Genomic DNA, 16,454 nt, shown 5'->3' on the forward strand with positions numbered 1-16,454 from the left:
CCAGCAGTGTGCTCAAGTTCTGCATAAAGTTCCCAAAGTAATTGAGTAGCCCAGAAAGGCGCGCAGTTCTGAGATATTCCGGGGCCTGGGTACCAGGTGAATCACTTCGGTTTTGGATTCGGTTGGGCAGATTCCATCAGCGGCAATCCTTCTGCCCAAAAATTCAACCTCAGGTGTGAGAAACAGACACTTGGGTTTCTTAACTCTTAGGCCTAGCTGATCCAATCGACTTAGTACTTCCTCAAGATTGCGGAGATGAGAGTCGGTGTCCCTGCCCGTGATGAGTATGTCATCTTGAAACACAACCGTCCCCGGGATGGACTTGCGCAGACTCTCCATGTTGCGCTGGAATATAGCAACTGCTGACCTGATGCCGAATGGGCATCGATTGTACCCAAAAAGGCCTCGATGTGTGTTGATGGTGGTGAGTAACCTAGACTCTTCGGTCAGTTCTTGTGTCATATACGCAGATGTGAGGGCAAGTTTCGAGAAAAGTTTTCCTCCAGCCAACGTGGCAAATAGGTCCTCCGCTCTGGGAAGTGGGTTTTGGTCCTGTACGGAGACTTTGTTTATGGTAGACTTGTAATCCCCACAGATTCACACGGATCCATCAGGCTTCATGACGGGGATGATGGGGCTTGCCCAGTCGCTGAATTCCACAGGAGAAATTATGCCTTCCCGCAGAAGCTGGTCCAGGTCATTTTCAATCTTTTTCCTCATCACATAAGGTACAGTTCTAGCCTTGTGATGGCCCAGTCTGGCATTCTGTGTGATGTAGATTCTAACTTTAGCCCCTTTGAAGGTGCCCACACCCGGCTGAAAGAGATGTTCAAAACGGCTTAGAACTGTTGAGCAGGAGGTTCGTTCCTCTGACGACATGGCGTGAACATCATCCCATTTCCAATTAAGTTCTGCTAGCCAGCTTCTCCCTAACAAGGCTGGGAGATCCCCGGGGACAATCCACTGGGAAAGTCGGTTCACCATCCCTTTGTGTGTGACCGAGTGCATGGCGCTGGAAAGGACTGGGATGATTTCTTTACAATAGGTCCTTAGTTTGGTGTCGATCTTTGTGAGTTTTGGTCTGTTGCTTTTGTGCGGCCACAGCTGTTCAAATTGTTGAACGCTCATGAGGGACTGACTGGCCCCTGTGTCCAGCTCCATGTTGACGGGTATCCCGTTGAGTAGAACCCTCATCGTAATTGGAGGCAACTTGGTGTAAGAACAGTGGACATTGATCGTGTTAACCCGCTGTACCTCGGTGTCCCGTGCACTGTTCCAACCATCTTCTGGTCTGCTTTTCGACTCTTCCGATTCGTATACCAGCTGAGCTGCTGTTTTTCTGACATGCGAGCCAATGCCCTGTGTAGTTGCAGTTTCTGAAAACGGCATGCTGAAATCGACACATCCTGGTTGAGTGCCTTCCCCCACATCTCCAACACAGACCGTTTCCATTGTTTCTGAAGGATGAGCTGCGTCTGGCTGATCTCCCTTGAGCTTCTCTCAATCTGTTGTTGATTGCTTGCATTGTGGGTTGATGAGGTGTGATCGGCCGTTCAAGTGGCCCTTGATTTTGATGGCTTCTGGCACCACTGTCTGCTGTTGAAGGCCTGCTCTCATGCCTTTGTGTGTGGGGGTAGCGGTTTGTTTCACAATGTGAATCCCTTGTTCCGATGCCTCGTTGGTTGTACTACCCGAAGTATAGATCAGCTTTGTTTCTTCTTCGCCTGCCAACAATGTCTATGAGACCAGTGTTGCTGCCTCTAGAGTCAAGTTCTTAGTCTCTATAAGCTTTCGGAATATGCCTGCATGGCCTATTCCTTCAATAAAAAAGTCTCTCAGTACTTCTCTCCTTAGTTCATCAGGGAACTCACATGAACTAGCCAGCCTCCGAAGTTCCGCCATCAAGTCGGGTATGTTTTGGTCCACACAGCATCTGTAGTTGTAGAACCTGTGTCTGGCCATGTGTAGGCTGCTCGCTGGCTTCAGGTGGTCTCGCACCAGTGTGCTCAACTCCTCAAACAACTTGCTTGCTGGTTTCTTGGGTGCCAGCAGGTTTTTCATTAAAGCATATGTTTTCGAGCCACAGCTGGTCAAGAGATGGGCTCTTCTCTTGTCTGCCTTATCGTCGCCCAGCCAGTCTTTGGTCACAAAGCTTTGCTGGAGCCTTCTATAAAGTCATCCCAATTGTCTCCAGCATTGTATTTCTCATCTGAGCTGTTGGTAGCCATTCTGTGGATTCTGTGATCCCGTAACTCATCGCCACTGTTAAGTCCTGACTCTAATGTATTGACTTGTACGAGACGCATGCTAAAGCCAAGATCACTCAGGACCTGCACCTTTAATTCACAGCTCTCCAGTGCTGCACATGCCTGAGACCTCCCTTTATATACCTCAGTGGGACAGGTATGGAGTGTCTCCTGCAAGTGCACCCCTGGTGGTAAGGTATGCTTATTGTTACAGGTCATATCCAGTTACAGTCATGTATAGCATGGTAAGATACAGTTATATACAGTAATGTGAGATACATGACAGAGGCCACATTGTTCGCATGCCTGACACAAGACTCCCAAAGCAAGCGCTCTACTCAGAACTCCTACACGGCAAGCAAGCCCAAGGTGGGCAGAAGAAACGTTACAAGGACACCCTCAAAACCTCTCTGATAAAGTGCAACATCCCCACCGACACCTGGGAGTCCCTGGCCAAAGACCGCCCTAAGTTGAGGAAGTGCATCCGGGAGGGCGCTGAGCGGTCGAGTCTCATCGCCGAGAGCGTGCAGAAAATAAGCGCAGGCAGCGGAAAGAGCGTGCGGCAAACTAGTCCCACCCTCCCTTACCGTCAAAGACTAACTGTCCCACCTGTGACAGAGACTGTAATTCCCGTATTGGACTGTTCAGTCACCTAACAACTCACTTTCAGAGTGTGATGAGAGTGTGTTAAAGGGGCGGGCCGGGTGAGACTAATGTCACTGTGTTTGTGTGTCCGTCTCATCCCCGGATTCCAGAGTCCCTCTTGTGTAAAATTCAAAGATTTCCCTGTCACAGGATCGCCCTGCTCCCCTGCTCAGGTCTAAAGTGGGAATTAAACGTCAAGTTTGATGTGATTTCAAATTTTAGTCGAAAAACAGAGAAAATGTCCGCGATCGGGTGAGAGAGCGCGATCAGTGCAGCAATGAAACCGGTTTAAATCCAAATTGCTGCTTTCAATTCCGATGCAACCTTCTCGACAACAAACATCCCGGTGTTCGGGACAGAAAGAGGCCAGTCTGGGAATCTGGAGGGCCCGGATTGAATTAGAATCGGACAGTTAATGAGGAGAGAGAAACACAGAGAGGCTGGAGGGGCGGGGAGCTGATAGCAGGATGTCTCCGCCCCGTCCGCTCGCTGCCTTTAAGTTGCTCTGTGCCGCCGCTTCCCGTTTCATTTCTGACTGAGCTCTGACTGTCAGAGAGATTTTCCACAGAGTCGCCGACATGACTGACACTGCAGCCGCCGAAACGGCTCCTCCTGCCGCCGCCGCTCAAACCAAGGCTCACAGTAAGAAAAAGGCGGCGGCTCCCCGCTCCAAGCCAGCCGGTCCCACGTTGGGCGAATAGATCCTTAAGGTTGTGGCCGATGGCAGCGATCGCAAGGGGATGTCTCTGGCCGCGATAAAGAAGGCTCTGGCGGCCAAAGGCGTGAATGTGGAGAAGCGCGGGTCCCAGATCAGGTTCAGTATCAAGAGGAATGTGACAAATGGCTTCCTGGTGCAGACCAAAGGCACGGGCGCCTCGGGCTCCTTCAAAGTCGCTAAGAAGGAAAACCAGGGGAAAGTGGGAAGCGAGGTGAAGAAACCAGCAGTCAAGAAATCTCCAGCCAAGAAACCATCAGTCAAGACATCTCTGACCAAGAAACCAGCAGCCAAGAAATCTCCCGCCAAGAAAACGAGCACCAAGAAGGCGCCAACAGTAAAAAAGACAGCGAAAGCGGCGGCTGGGAAGAAGGCAGCGGCGCAGAAGCCCAAGGGCCCCAAGAAGGCCTCGGGCGCAAAGGTGAAGGCGGCCAAAAAGGTGAAAAAACCGAGGGCCAAGGCCAAATCAGCAAAACCCAAGAAAGCAGCATCCAAAAAGTAAATAAAAAGTGCAACTTGTAAACACCTGGACCCAAAGGCTCTTCTCAGAGCCACCCACGCCTCTCAGAAAAGAGTTGATCCCCGAATCAAATGCTCCCTGTCCCGGGGCCGGGCTCAGATTTCAGACAGAAGTCATTGAACATGAAGCCAGGATCCCTTTTGACCCGCTGACATTGGCTGCACCCACCCCTCCCCCAGTGTCTGCAATAAAACACACAGAGAATGGGATGTCCGGCCCGGGCCTCACTATAACTGGGGATGTGTTCAGCTCCAGTCTCAGTTCCTGGTCATTGTTATTTCACAGATTTAGGGGGAGAGTCTGTGAGACGGTGATACTGGCGGAGATACCCCGCCTCACAACTCAAACCCCAAACACCACATTCTCCAAATCAGCTGGAATACGGTGTTTGTAAACTGCTGAACCTGTGAGAGGAAGTGTGGGGAGATGATACAAGGTCTGAGATTAACAGGGAAGGGTCTGTATATAGGCGGGAATATTCGTGATTGTTAATTGTAACTGGACATTTAAAAGCTTCTGATTCATGGAAGCCTTGAAGATGAATTCCGAGTCTGTAAGAGTTTGTGCGGAGCGCTGTGTTTCGGTTCTATTGTCGGAAAACGGATTGAAATTGGCGGCTGCAGAAAGCTGGAGGCGGAGCTGGAAGATCAGAGGCTGCTCTCTGCTCTGTCTGTCAATCTTAACTCTGTCTCCTCCCCTTCCCGCCTCTCTCACTCTGCGCGTTCTCAGTCAGGTCGGCTCCGGCTCTAAAAAAAAGAGCCGGGAGCAGCTCCGTCTTATTCAGCGGCTGTTTAAGTGAAGAATCATTATGTCTGGTCGAGGTAAAGGAGGCAAAGGATTGGGTAAAGGCGGAGCCAAACGTCACCGTAAAGTGCTCCGTGATAACATCCAGGGCATCACCAAACCAGCTATCCGCCGCCTGGCTCGCCGTGGCGGTGTCAAGCGGATCTCAGGCCTGATCTACGAGGAGACCCGCGGGGTGTTAAAAGTTTTCCTGAGAATGTGATCAGGGATGCGGTCACCTACACTGAGCACGCCAAGCGCAAGACGGTCACTGCCATGGATGTGGTGTACGCTCTGAAACGGCAGGGCCGCACACTCTATGGATTCGGCGGCTGAATAACTTGACCCTTCCCCCAAACACAACACAAAGGCTCTTCTAAGAGCCACCCACCGCCTCACAGAGAGAGCAGCGACCTGGGGATGGGAGCGCGTACAGTTTGGTTGGGAAATGGTTTCGGCTGTTTAATTCATGGAAAGAAATATTTGGATTTATATAGCGCCTTTCACGACCACCGAACGTCTCAAGACCAATGAAGTACTTTTGGAGTGTAGTCGCTGTAGGAATATGGGAATTATTAAATATTTTACAACTATTGTAAATATGAGAGATCAAAAACTCCGGCTGACAGTCACAATTACCACCGGGCGGGATACACCGTCCCCTTTACCCAAACATTACAGTCTCCCCTCACAGATAATTCCTGTCATGTTGTGAGGTTCGGTTAAACGGGACTCTGGCGGGATCAATGCGGGAATTTGTGTTCACAGGAAGCAGTGACCGGAGATTTATTCCCGCCTGGTACAGACCGATCAGGGAATGGAACAGAATTCAAACCGGAATGTTGCAGAGAGTGGGATTGGTGACTTATAATGGGGCACAATCGCCGTTATAAAGAGCGGATTTTTAAATTGCTGGCGGGAAATTAGAGTTTCTTTAATCTCTGTTGGTTGATATTCTGAAATTGGCGGGCTTTTTGAAATTGACCAACTGTCAGTTTCAGTTCAGCCAATCAGGGCCCAGTAATCCCTGCCCTTCATTTTCACTCTCGGTGCTTGGTTCAAACTTGATTGGCGCCGGGCTGCAGCCAATCACAGCCCCGGGGCGGACCCTCACACACTTTAAAAGGAGGCCCCAGAGGAGTCTCCGCATTAACAATCCGTGTATCCTAGATTGTGTTGAGATCCGTTTAGATAATGGCCAGGACCAAACAGACAGCGCGCAAATCCACCGGAGGGAAAGCTCCTCGCAAACAGCTGGCGACTAAAGCGGCCCGGAAGAGCGCTCCGGCCACGGGCGGAGTGAAGAAGCCTCATCGCTACCGACCCGGCACCGTGGCTCTGAGGGAGATCCGCCGCTACCAGAAATCCACCGAGCTGCTGATCCGCAAACTGCCCTTCCAGCGCCTGGTGCGGGAGATCGCTCAGGACTTCAAGACCGACCTGCGCTTCCAGAGCTCCGCCGTCATGGCCCTGCAGGAGGCCAGTGAGGCTTACCTGGTGGGGCTCTTTGAGGACACCAACCTGTGCGCCATCCACGCCAAGCGAGTCACCATCATGCCGAAAGACATCCAGCTGGCCCGCCGCATCCGCGGGGAGCGCGCCTAGACTTCCCCTGCCCCGACTCGAAGCTTCAGCACCAAGTGCAACAACGGCTCTTTTCAGAGCCACCAAATCAGCAAAGGAAAGAGCTGCGATCTCCTGTAACCAGAGCTTCGTGTTGTTCATTAACCCATTGTAGGGACGGGCAGGTGTGTGGGACTGATTACTGATCGTGTGTTCATATACCAGCTCCGTTCACATGGGAGTTATTGACTAGTGAGCCCTTTAATATTTTCAGAAACTGACATCGGCTTTGCGTCGCTCTGACCCCAAATTCCCCGGGGCAGAGCACAGATTTCCCCATTCGGTGTTGTCGGAGAATGGGGGCAGGCAGATCTGGGAAGCACTGCAATGGATCCGGGTCCTGTGTGTGTACATCGCTCGCTGATGCAATGCGGTCTGAACTGGCTGGCTTAGCAGAGATATATACAGCCTGGGAACAAAAGCAGCATTCAAATTATATCAAACCAGACCAGAATTAAACTAGGCTCTTTGATTACTATATTAATTCATCACCGCCAACTCTCTAGTTTTCATAGACAGATTAAAGAACATTTAAGGAACCTGTGGCGGTATTTATACAATTGTTGAGTGACAACTGTAGTTCAGTTATTCGCTGTTAACTGGAAGAGTGTATGTGTGAGCAGAGAACCGTAATGCAGAGAACGGGAACTGAAAACTCCCCCATACGGATAAGGGGTAAGCCATTTGGGACTGAGATGAGGAGAAACTTCTTCACTCAAGAGTTGTTAACCTGTGGAATTCCCTACGGCAGAGTTGTTGATGCCAGTTCGTTAGATATATACAAGAGGGAGTTCGATGTGGCCCTTATGGCTAAAGAGATCAAGGGTGTGGAGAGAAAGCAGGAAAAGGGTACTGAGGTGAAAGATCAGCCATGATCTTACTGAATGGTGGTGCAGGCTCGAAGGGCCGAATGGCTTACTCCTGTACCTATTTTCTATGTTTACAGGTCTGAAATAAGCCAATCTATCGGTACATGAATTCAAGGGCTCTGACTCAATTAAGTCAGTAAGCAGCCCTTCCACAGATACTGTGGTCGGCTCTGAAAAGAGCCTTTGGGTTATTAGATTAAATCTTGTCCGCTTTACTTGCTCTTGGACGAAGTGGTGGTTTTCTTGGGCAGCAGCACAGCCTGGATATTCGGCAGCACCCCGCCCTGATCGATGGTCACCTTTCCCAGCAGCTTATTGAGCTCCTCGTCGTTGCGGATGGCCAGCTGCAGGTATCTGGGGATGATGCGGGTCTTCTTGTTGTCGCGGGCCGCATTGCCGGCCAGCTCCAGGATTTCAGCGGTCAGATACTCGAGTACAGCAGCCATGTAGACCGGGGCTCCGGCACCCACACGCTGAGCGTAGTTCCCCTTTCGCAGGAGTCTGTGAACACGGCCCACAGGGAACTGCAGTCCGGCCCGGGAGGAACGAGCCTTGGCCCGAGCTTTACCGCCGGTTTTTCCTCTTCCAGACATTTCCACAATCCACAGGTTCAGAAAAAGAATGCAAAACTCCTCCTTCATCTGCTCTTCTTATACATTCTGGAGGGATACAGGGAGTGAACTTGTGATTGGTCGCTCTGCGGTGCATTTCATTGGTCTTTTCCGATGACCAATCACCATCTGCTTAGCCTGCCACTGAAAAGAGGGCGAAAATTATTGTTCGATTTCCAACGAATCTTCAATTTCAAAAACCCCGCCAATAATTTTTACAATGCGGATTATGTTAATAAATTCATCATTAGCCAAAGATTTCCAAACACATTTTATTCCATATTGCCTTCCAAATTCCAGGATGTTACAATCAGGATTAAATTAGGGTTCACTTTCAAACATTCTGTTACGGGACACATTCCAGCTCATTCTTTGTACAATTTGGGAATCACAGATCATGGATCGATCCTCCGCACAGGCGGGAGTGAGACCAGAACTGGAAGTCCTTCTGTGAAAAGAGAAGAGGGACAGAGTGTTCCAACTGCCCCGTTCTGGTCTCTGTAAGAACTTCCATTCTGAGTTGTTGCACACGCAGGCTCCGGGTAATAAGCGGGTTGACTAACTAGATTTTTTTTTTGAAAAGGGCTTGAGAGAGAATGAGGTGAGTAAAGTCTAAAACAAGACCATAATTCGTCGGCAGGCGACCAGGGAGTGTTTATATTTTACTGGGAGGGAACTTCATCAACGAAGCTAAGGCTGAACCGGACAGTAAAACCGATTATCTGAAAATTCGTATCTAAATCTACCCTGGATCTTTAAATGTTGTCAAAAACACTTGCTCAGGAAATAATTACAGTAAATTGAGATTAAAGGATGACGCGTTTGTGCAGCTTTTTCAGAGAGGTTGTGGGTGGCTCTTAAAAGAGCCGTTGTGTTTGGGGTTTGTTTCGTCAGCGTTTTACTTGGAGCTGGTGTACTTGGTCACCGCCTTTGTCCCTTCCGACACGGCGTGCTTGGCCAGCTCCCCGGGCAGCAGCAGGCGCACGGCGGTCTGGATTTCCCGGGAGCTGATGGTGCAGCGCTTATTGTAATGGGCCAGGCGGGAAGCCTCACCCGCGATGCGCTCGAAAATATCGTTCACAAACGAGTTCATGATGCCCATAGCCTTGGAGGAGATACCGGTGTCGGGATGAACCTGCTTCATCACTTTGTAGATGTAGATGGAGTAACTCTCCTTCCTCGACTTTCTGCGCCTCTTGCCGCCCTTCGGTGGTGTTTTCTTGATCACTTTCTTGGCGCCTTTCTTGGCAGTAACTGATTTCTTCTCTTCAGGCATCGTCTTGTTCAATCCGACCCAAACATGACGTAAACTCAGCTCGGAGCTCGTATTATATAGGCAGCCCCACACTCCGCCCACAGCCCTATGCTAATGAGGGATGGGTGAAGGCAACGATTGTGATTGGTGCATTCGCTGTGTTGTCAATTTCCATTGTTCTGTAATTCTCTGATTGGATATTTAAAGAGACCAATCAGATTTACTGCTCGCCACAATCTCAAATTCTTGAATTAGGTCATCAGTTACATCCCCTCCCGAGCCATACTCTGTTCTTTATCGATCGAGATATCTACATGTTCGACAGACATTGACCGGTTTGTATCCGAGATTGCCTGAGGGTCATTTCTAGTCAGGACTTGGGAGTCCTTCTGTGAGGGCAAAAGACCCTCACTGACCTTCCGCCCTGATGCTGCCTTCCTCCCACCGTTTAATTCAACATCTTTCTTATCTGTCACTGCTATAACTACATTAGTTGTTTCAGTGTTACCTTCACTGGAATATGCTGTACCTTCTGTGCCGTAAACGGCCTATTTCCCTTAGCACAGGGGACAGAAATTTAAAGTAATTGGCAGAAGGTTTAGAGGGGAAATTTCTTCACGCAGAGGGTGGGGGTCTGGAACTCACTGCCTGAATGGGTGGTCGAAGCAGAACCCCTCCCCCCCCGAAGACCACCTAATAAGACTGTTATTTTGCCATTTGGGGAGTGCACCCCAGCAAAACACCCACCCAGCACTGTGAGGGGAGACCTGCCCTCACAGCTTCCATCTTTCCCACCCCCCCATCTCTCTCTCTCTCTCTGTCACTCTCTCTGTCTCTCCCCTCTCTCCCTGAGAGCTCTTTCCTCCTAATTAAAAAATCAAGACAACTGAGCAGAGGGAGCAAGGCCCCTCCCCAGTCGTTAACTAGGGGAGAGGTGTGCCTCATTAAGAGCTCCCTCTGCTCCCACATTTAACGAGGCATATTAAGACCATTAAGGCCTGTGACTTTGGGGTGAGTGTAACCCTTAAAGGGACCCCGTGATGGCGATCACATCTATGTCGGTGGCAGGGCCAGTTAAGACTTACGCGCAGGCGGCTTCCACAGCCACTGCCCCTCCTGCTGCCCTGCTACCATTTAGATTAATAACTAAAAAACACGGGATCAAGAGCTACACTCACCTCACTATGAGCATCAAGGACTGCGTGTGGGCAATGGCTGGGGTATTCGGCCCCTCGGCTATTGTCGTGGCCTTCAAGATGTCCAAGAAGGCTGTGTTCTTCCTGGGGTTGGAGCGGGTGGTGTCCCTGGCCCTTGAAAAGGGGCTCACGGTGGGCGGGACATTCCAGCCGGTGGACCCTCTCGAGGCCACCACGCATAGGATCATTCTTTCGAATGTCCCACCCTTTGTTCCCGCTGAGCTCCTGCTCCCCCACCTATATCAACTGGGGGAGGTAAGGTCGGGGATTAACCAGATACCGCTCGGTCTCAGGGAGACCAGCCTGCATCATGTGTTCTCCTTCCATCGCCAGCTTTTTGTCCGGCTGGCGCGGGAGGAGATGACAGAGGGCACCTTTAACGTGATGCAGGAGGGGACGTTGGACGGCGTGCGGTGCCATGCCTGTAGGGAGGTGGGGCATTTTCGTAAGAACTGCCCCACCTCCAAGGCCACCAAAACACCAAAGGCTGCCAAGGCTGGCGCCGTCGCCACCCCTCCCCCTAGTAGCATCCACGTGGATGCGCGGACATTGTTGGAGGCCTTTGTCTTCATGGCCTCCGGCGGTGAGGAGGGAGAGCATCCGGGTGGAAGGAAGGCGAAATACCTCGAGGCGGGTCCCCTGAGCACCGGACAGCCCCATCACCACACCCGGCCTACCTCTGTCACCTGCCCTGAGCCCGTGCCCAAGCCCTCGACCAATACAGCAGAGGGGCTCGGGCGTGGGCAAGAAAAACAAAAGGGGGGAGTGGAGTGGGAGGCCTCGGCAGTCATGGAGGTCTCCCTGTCTCCGCGCCCCCTCCCCCAGAAAAAAAGGAGGCACCGCTCCAATGAGGTGGAGGGGGAACAATATCGCTCCACGGAGGAGTTGGTGCCTGCCACATGTCCCGCATCCCCCACCAGCACCCCCAAACCACGCCGTAGGTGGGGGGGAATCTGTCCCCGGGGAGGGTCAGACAGTCGAGGCTGCCCAGCCTCTGCCTCCCGGGGATGGCGAGGAAGATCTGCCTGTTGTGGGGGGCGTGGGGCCGGCGGAGGAATGCGTCGCCGCCGGGTCGGGCATCCCAGGGACTGAGGTGGGCAGGGCTGAAATGGCCGAACCTGAGCCCGCTCAGCCAATATACAACATCTCCCGGGATCTGCTTGATCTGGCAGATAAATAAAATTTTAATAATTTTAAAGAACCGACACACACTGGGCTGGGGGGTGGCGGCGGGAACGGGGAAGAACACCAACCCTCGCCCCCAACTTTGGAGGTGGGGGACTTGGAGGACCTGGAGCAGTTCTTCGACCAGGTCTCTCCATGTTCCCCGGTGCCTGGGGCTGAGGAGGAACTCCTTCCGCTGCTGCTTCCTGACCCAGCACCACAATTAAAATAGCCCAGTGGGGACTCGTCTACCGACGATCATGGTGGTGGGATCGGGGCAGAGCCAGGGCCGGATGGAGTGCCGGGCCGTTTGTCGCACCTCGGGTGGTCGATGGACCGGCTGCTAGCGGTGAACTCCCGGAGGGGGATGGGGACTCGGTGGAGGGTGCGGGAGAAGATCTGGAGTCCATCGCCAGTGAGGCGGTGGATCTCCTCGTGCCCGCTGCTGAGTCCCCCCTCATTCCTGTAAAGGAACTCCGGGACTTTATGGTCCAGAGCCAGGGTCGCCACAACTGAGCCCATCTGGCCCTGGAAAAATGGTCCGAGCCAGCGCTCCTCATCAGGTCCATCTGCGCTGCCACTAAAACCATGGCCGCGGGTGGTCCCTTATCAAAGGCGTAAAGCCTTGAGCTGCGTCGGCTCAAAACATTGCTCGCTGGGTTGCTGAGGGAGTGGAGGTCAACAAACGACTCCACTCCCCCCCCCCCCCCACAATAGGTTAAGTAGAGGTTGTCATGAAGATAACCATAGCCAGGCTCAACATCAACGGCGGCAGAGAGGCACGCCGTAGATTTAACAATTTTTTGCTCCTGCGGGAGGGGAAATACGCGGTGTGCTTCCTGCAAGAAACCCACACCGTTCCGGGAGACGAACGTGGCTCCTGGAATGGTAAGGAGAGGTCCGCATGAGTCACCACACTGCCACTTCTTGTGGGGTGGCCATTTTGCCGCTTGCTGCACGTCACGGTTCACCTGGGGGACGTGCCGCTCCATCTCATGAATGTGTACGCACCTCAGCCCGGCCCGCAGCAAACGCTCTTCTTGGTTCTGTCGCTGTCGGCAACTGCATTGTCCTCAGAGGGGATTTCAACTGCACCCTCGAGGTGAGGGACCGCTCCGGTACCCCGCAGTGCATGACGGTGATCGAGAAGTTGAGGGACCTGGTCGGGTCCTTCGACTTGGTGGACGTCTGGCGAAATCGCCATCCCAACTCCAGCGCCTTTACTTGGGTGAGGCCTGGAAGAGGATGGTCCAGAATCGACTGCCTTTACGTGTCTCGGGCATACGTTTCCTGTGTTCCGGCGGCCTCCATGTGGCTGGTGCTGTGTTCAGACCAGCACCTGGTGTGGGCAGAGCTCGCTTCGCTCCACGCGAGGACGGGATCTGCGTACTGGCATTTTAACAACCAGCTGCTGGAGGACGAGTGGTTCCAGGACTTGTTCCATCATTTCTGGGCTGACTGGAGAAGGAAGCAGGGGGACTTCCCCTCCTTGAGGTTATGGTGGGACATGGGCAAGGTTCACGTCCGTGTCTTCTACCAAGAGTATGCGAGGGGGTCGACCAAGGTGCGGGCAGCTAGGGTCGGGCGCCTAGAAAAAGAGGTGCTCGACCTGGAATCCCGTCTCAGTCAAGTCGTCGAGGACCTGGCCCTGCGGATGGTGTACGAAGCGTAGAAGGCCGCGCTGAAGGACTGCAGTTCGTCAGGTCCCGAGGCGCATTCGTGAGGTCGCGGATCCGGTTCCTGCGGGATCTGGACCGCGGCTCCCCCTTCTTCTACTCGCTGGAAAAAAGACAGGGTGTCCGTAAGCAGCTCTTGATGTTGCTGGCCGATGACGGCTCTCTGTCTCAGATCTGGAGGGCGTCAGCAACGGGGCCCGAGGATATTATGGGGCTCTGTTCTCTCCGGAGCCGTCCAGCTAGGAAGTGCGTAGAGTTTTGTGGGAGGACCTACCGAAGGTCGGCCCGGAGGGCGCCGAAAATCTGGAAGCTCCGCTAAGCCTGGCGCCCTCCACTGGCTATCGAGGGGAAAAGCCCCAGGGCTGGACGGGCTGACCCATGGAGTTCCACAGGGCATTCTGGGACGTCCTGGGGGGTGACAACGTGCGGGTCCTGGGGGAAAGTCTGGCAACCGGGGAGATGCAGGGCAGTCATCGTCCTGCTGCCTAAGAAGGGCGATCTCCGCCTACTTAAGAACTGGCGCTCAGTCTCCCTCCTCAGCACGGACTACAAAATCTTTGGCAGGGTGATGTCTGCTCGCCTGGGCACTGTGCTGGACCACATGATCCACCCCGACCAGTCCTACACAGTCCCGGGCCGGACAATCCACGATAACATCCATCTGGTCCGGGACCTCATCCATCATTCCCAGGAGGCTGGTCTGTCGGTCGCCTTCCTATCTCTCGACCAAGAGAAGGCGTTCGACAGGGTGGATCACGACTATCTGTTCGGAACTCTGCACGCTTTCGGGTTCGGGACGCATTTCGTCGTCCGGATCCGACTTTTGTATGCCACCGCAGAGTGTCTGATTAAGGTTAATGGGTCCTTGATGGCGCCCCTTCGCTTTAGGAGTAGGGTGCGCCAGGGATGCCCCATGTCCAGCCAGTTATATGCCATCTGCGTGGAGCCTTTTCTGTGCCTCCTGCGGACGAGGTTGACAGGACTGGCTCTGCAAGGGCTGGGCATGGAGGTCGTCCTCTCGGCTTACGCCGATGATGTGCTCCTCACGGTAGAGGATCCCACTGACCTGCGGAGGATGCGTGAGTGCCAGCAGATTTACTCACCCGCATCCTTCGCCAGTATCAACTGGGAGAAATGTTCCGGACTCCTGGTGGGTCAGTGGTGAGTGGACTCCCTGCCAGAGGAGCTCAGGCCTTTTGCCTGGAGCACGACCCATCTCCTCTATCTGGAAGTCTACCTGAGCCCTGACGAGGAAGCCTGACCAGCGAACTGGCAAGAGCTGGAGGCCAAGGTCGCCGTTCGCCTCGGGCGCTGGACAGGACTGCTCGAAGTGCTGTCCTACAGCGGTCGAGTGCCAGCTGGTGGCCGCTATGCTGTGGTACCGGCTGGTCACTTTGCCCCCTCCCCCTGCGTTTGTCGCCAAGATACAGAAGAAGCTGGTGGACTTCTTCTGGAACAACAGGAAGCACTGGGTCTCTGCGGCGGTCTTGAGTCTCCCGCTTAGGGAGGGCGGTCAGTTGTTGGTGTGCGTCAGCACCCAGCTAGCGACTTTCCGTCTTCAGACCCTGCAGAGATACCTTTACGTTGAGCCCCCTCCCAGGTGCCGTGCACTGGTGACGCATTTCTTCCGCCAGCAGCACAGCCTCAACTACGACATGCAGCTCCTGTTTGTGAGCTTGGGGGGCATCAGGACCACCGTCGAGGGGCTGCCTGTCTTTTACCAGGAGCTCATCAGGGTCTGGAACAAAGTCTCCACCAAGCACAGCTCTCCACCGGCTGGAGTGGCAGCTGTCCTGCAGGAGCCGCTGCTCAGGAATCCGTACCTCCACGACCGAGGTTTCAGGTGGCAGTCGAACGAGAGGGCTGCAGCTGGCGAGGTGACCAGGGTCAGGGACCTGCTCAATGATGGAGGAGCAGGCTGGATGACGCCAGACATGCTGGCTTGGCACCTAAATTCGGCCGAAGTCCGCCGCATGGCCAATGCCATTGAGTCGCTAAAAACAGCTCTGGGCCCTGACTCCATTAGGTGTGTCGAGGCGGCTCAAGCACGTGAGGAGATCCCGTCCGAACTGCCCCCCGTCCGGACAGAATTCCTCATCGGTGCCAAACCGCGGAACCTCCCTTGGGAGCCGGCGCCTCACAACTTGAGCCACCTCAGGGAAATCCCCTCCGTGCCTTTCAGTTCTGCATGGAGGGGTTTCCTGTACAGGCTGCTCCTGCACACTCTCAACTTTGCCATCCTCGTCTGCCATCCGGACACGCCATGGCGTACCATCTTGCCATCTGGTGGAGGCGGGGGTCCCCGATGGAATGCACTCTATGCGGGAGTTCTCCCATTATTTATCAGGGACTTGGCCTGGAAGGTGGTACACGGAGCAGTCCCATGCAATAAATGTTTAAGTTGGTTCACGGGCTCCCAGGCCGCCTGCAATTTCTGCGGTCTGGAAGAGTCCATGTTCCACGTTTTTAGTGAATGTACAAGGTTGCACCCCCTGTTCCATTATTTAAAGGGGCTGCTCCTCAATTTCTGGCTGCACTTCAGTCCCACATTCCTGATCTTTGGGCACCCTGTGCGGAGGGGAGCGGGTAGGTCCGAAGGCCTTCTTGTAGGACTGCTCCTGGGCACGGTCAAGGGTGCCATCAGCCGGTCCAGGCAGCGGGCGGTCGAGGGGGTCGTTCAGCCTGACCGCCTGCCTTTCTTCCGTGCTTACATCCGGGCCATGGTGTCCCTAGAGATGGAGCACGCGGTGTCCACCGGTACGCTCGCGGCCTTCTGAGAGAGGTAGGTGCCGGAGGGACTGGAGTGCATTGTCACCCCCGGCACCAAATTTTAACATGATTTTATATGTTTTGAAGTTTGATTTGTTTTAATTGCTGGGTTTTAGTGTCCCCCTTCCCTTTTATAGGGGACACTTGTAAATTATGGTTTTTCTGCCCCAAAAAAACCCCACAAAAATAACCAAAAAAAAAATGGCACAGAAAAGTGTTTGGAGTGTCTCCCAGATCTGGGGGCACTTGGATTAATTTATTATGTTTTCCCCAAAAGAGTTGTGCCGTAAAGGGCCTATTTCCCTTAGCACAGGGGACAGAAATTTAAAGTAATTGGCAGAAGGTTTAGAGGGGAAATTTCTTCACGCAGAGGGTGGGGGTC

General features: G+C 53.3%; 1 protein-coding gene and 1 pseudogene across 1 annotated transcript in view; both read left to right on the forward strand.

Moving 5' to 3' along the window:
• The window catches only part of LOC139273731 (zinc finger protein 664-like), a 316,000-nt gene that overhangs the window by 239,162 nt on the left and 60,384 nt on the right, over positions 1-16,454 (forward strand). The gene's annotated exons all lie outside the window — the stretch shown is intronic.
• On the forward strand, positions 4,935-5,245 carry LOC139273734 (histone H4-like; annotated as a pseudogene).

The sequence above is a fragment of the Pristiophorus japonicus genome, chromosome 9 (assembly GCF_044704955.1).
Source record: "Pristiophorus japonicus isolate sPriJap1 chromosome 9, sPriJap1.hap1, whole genome shotgun sequence".
NCBI lineage: Eukaryota > Metazoa > Chordata > Chondrichthyes > Pristiophoridae > Pristiophorus > Pristiophorus japonicus.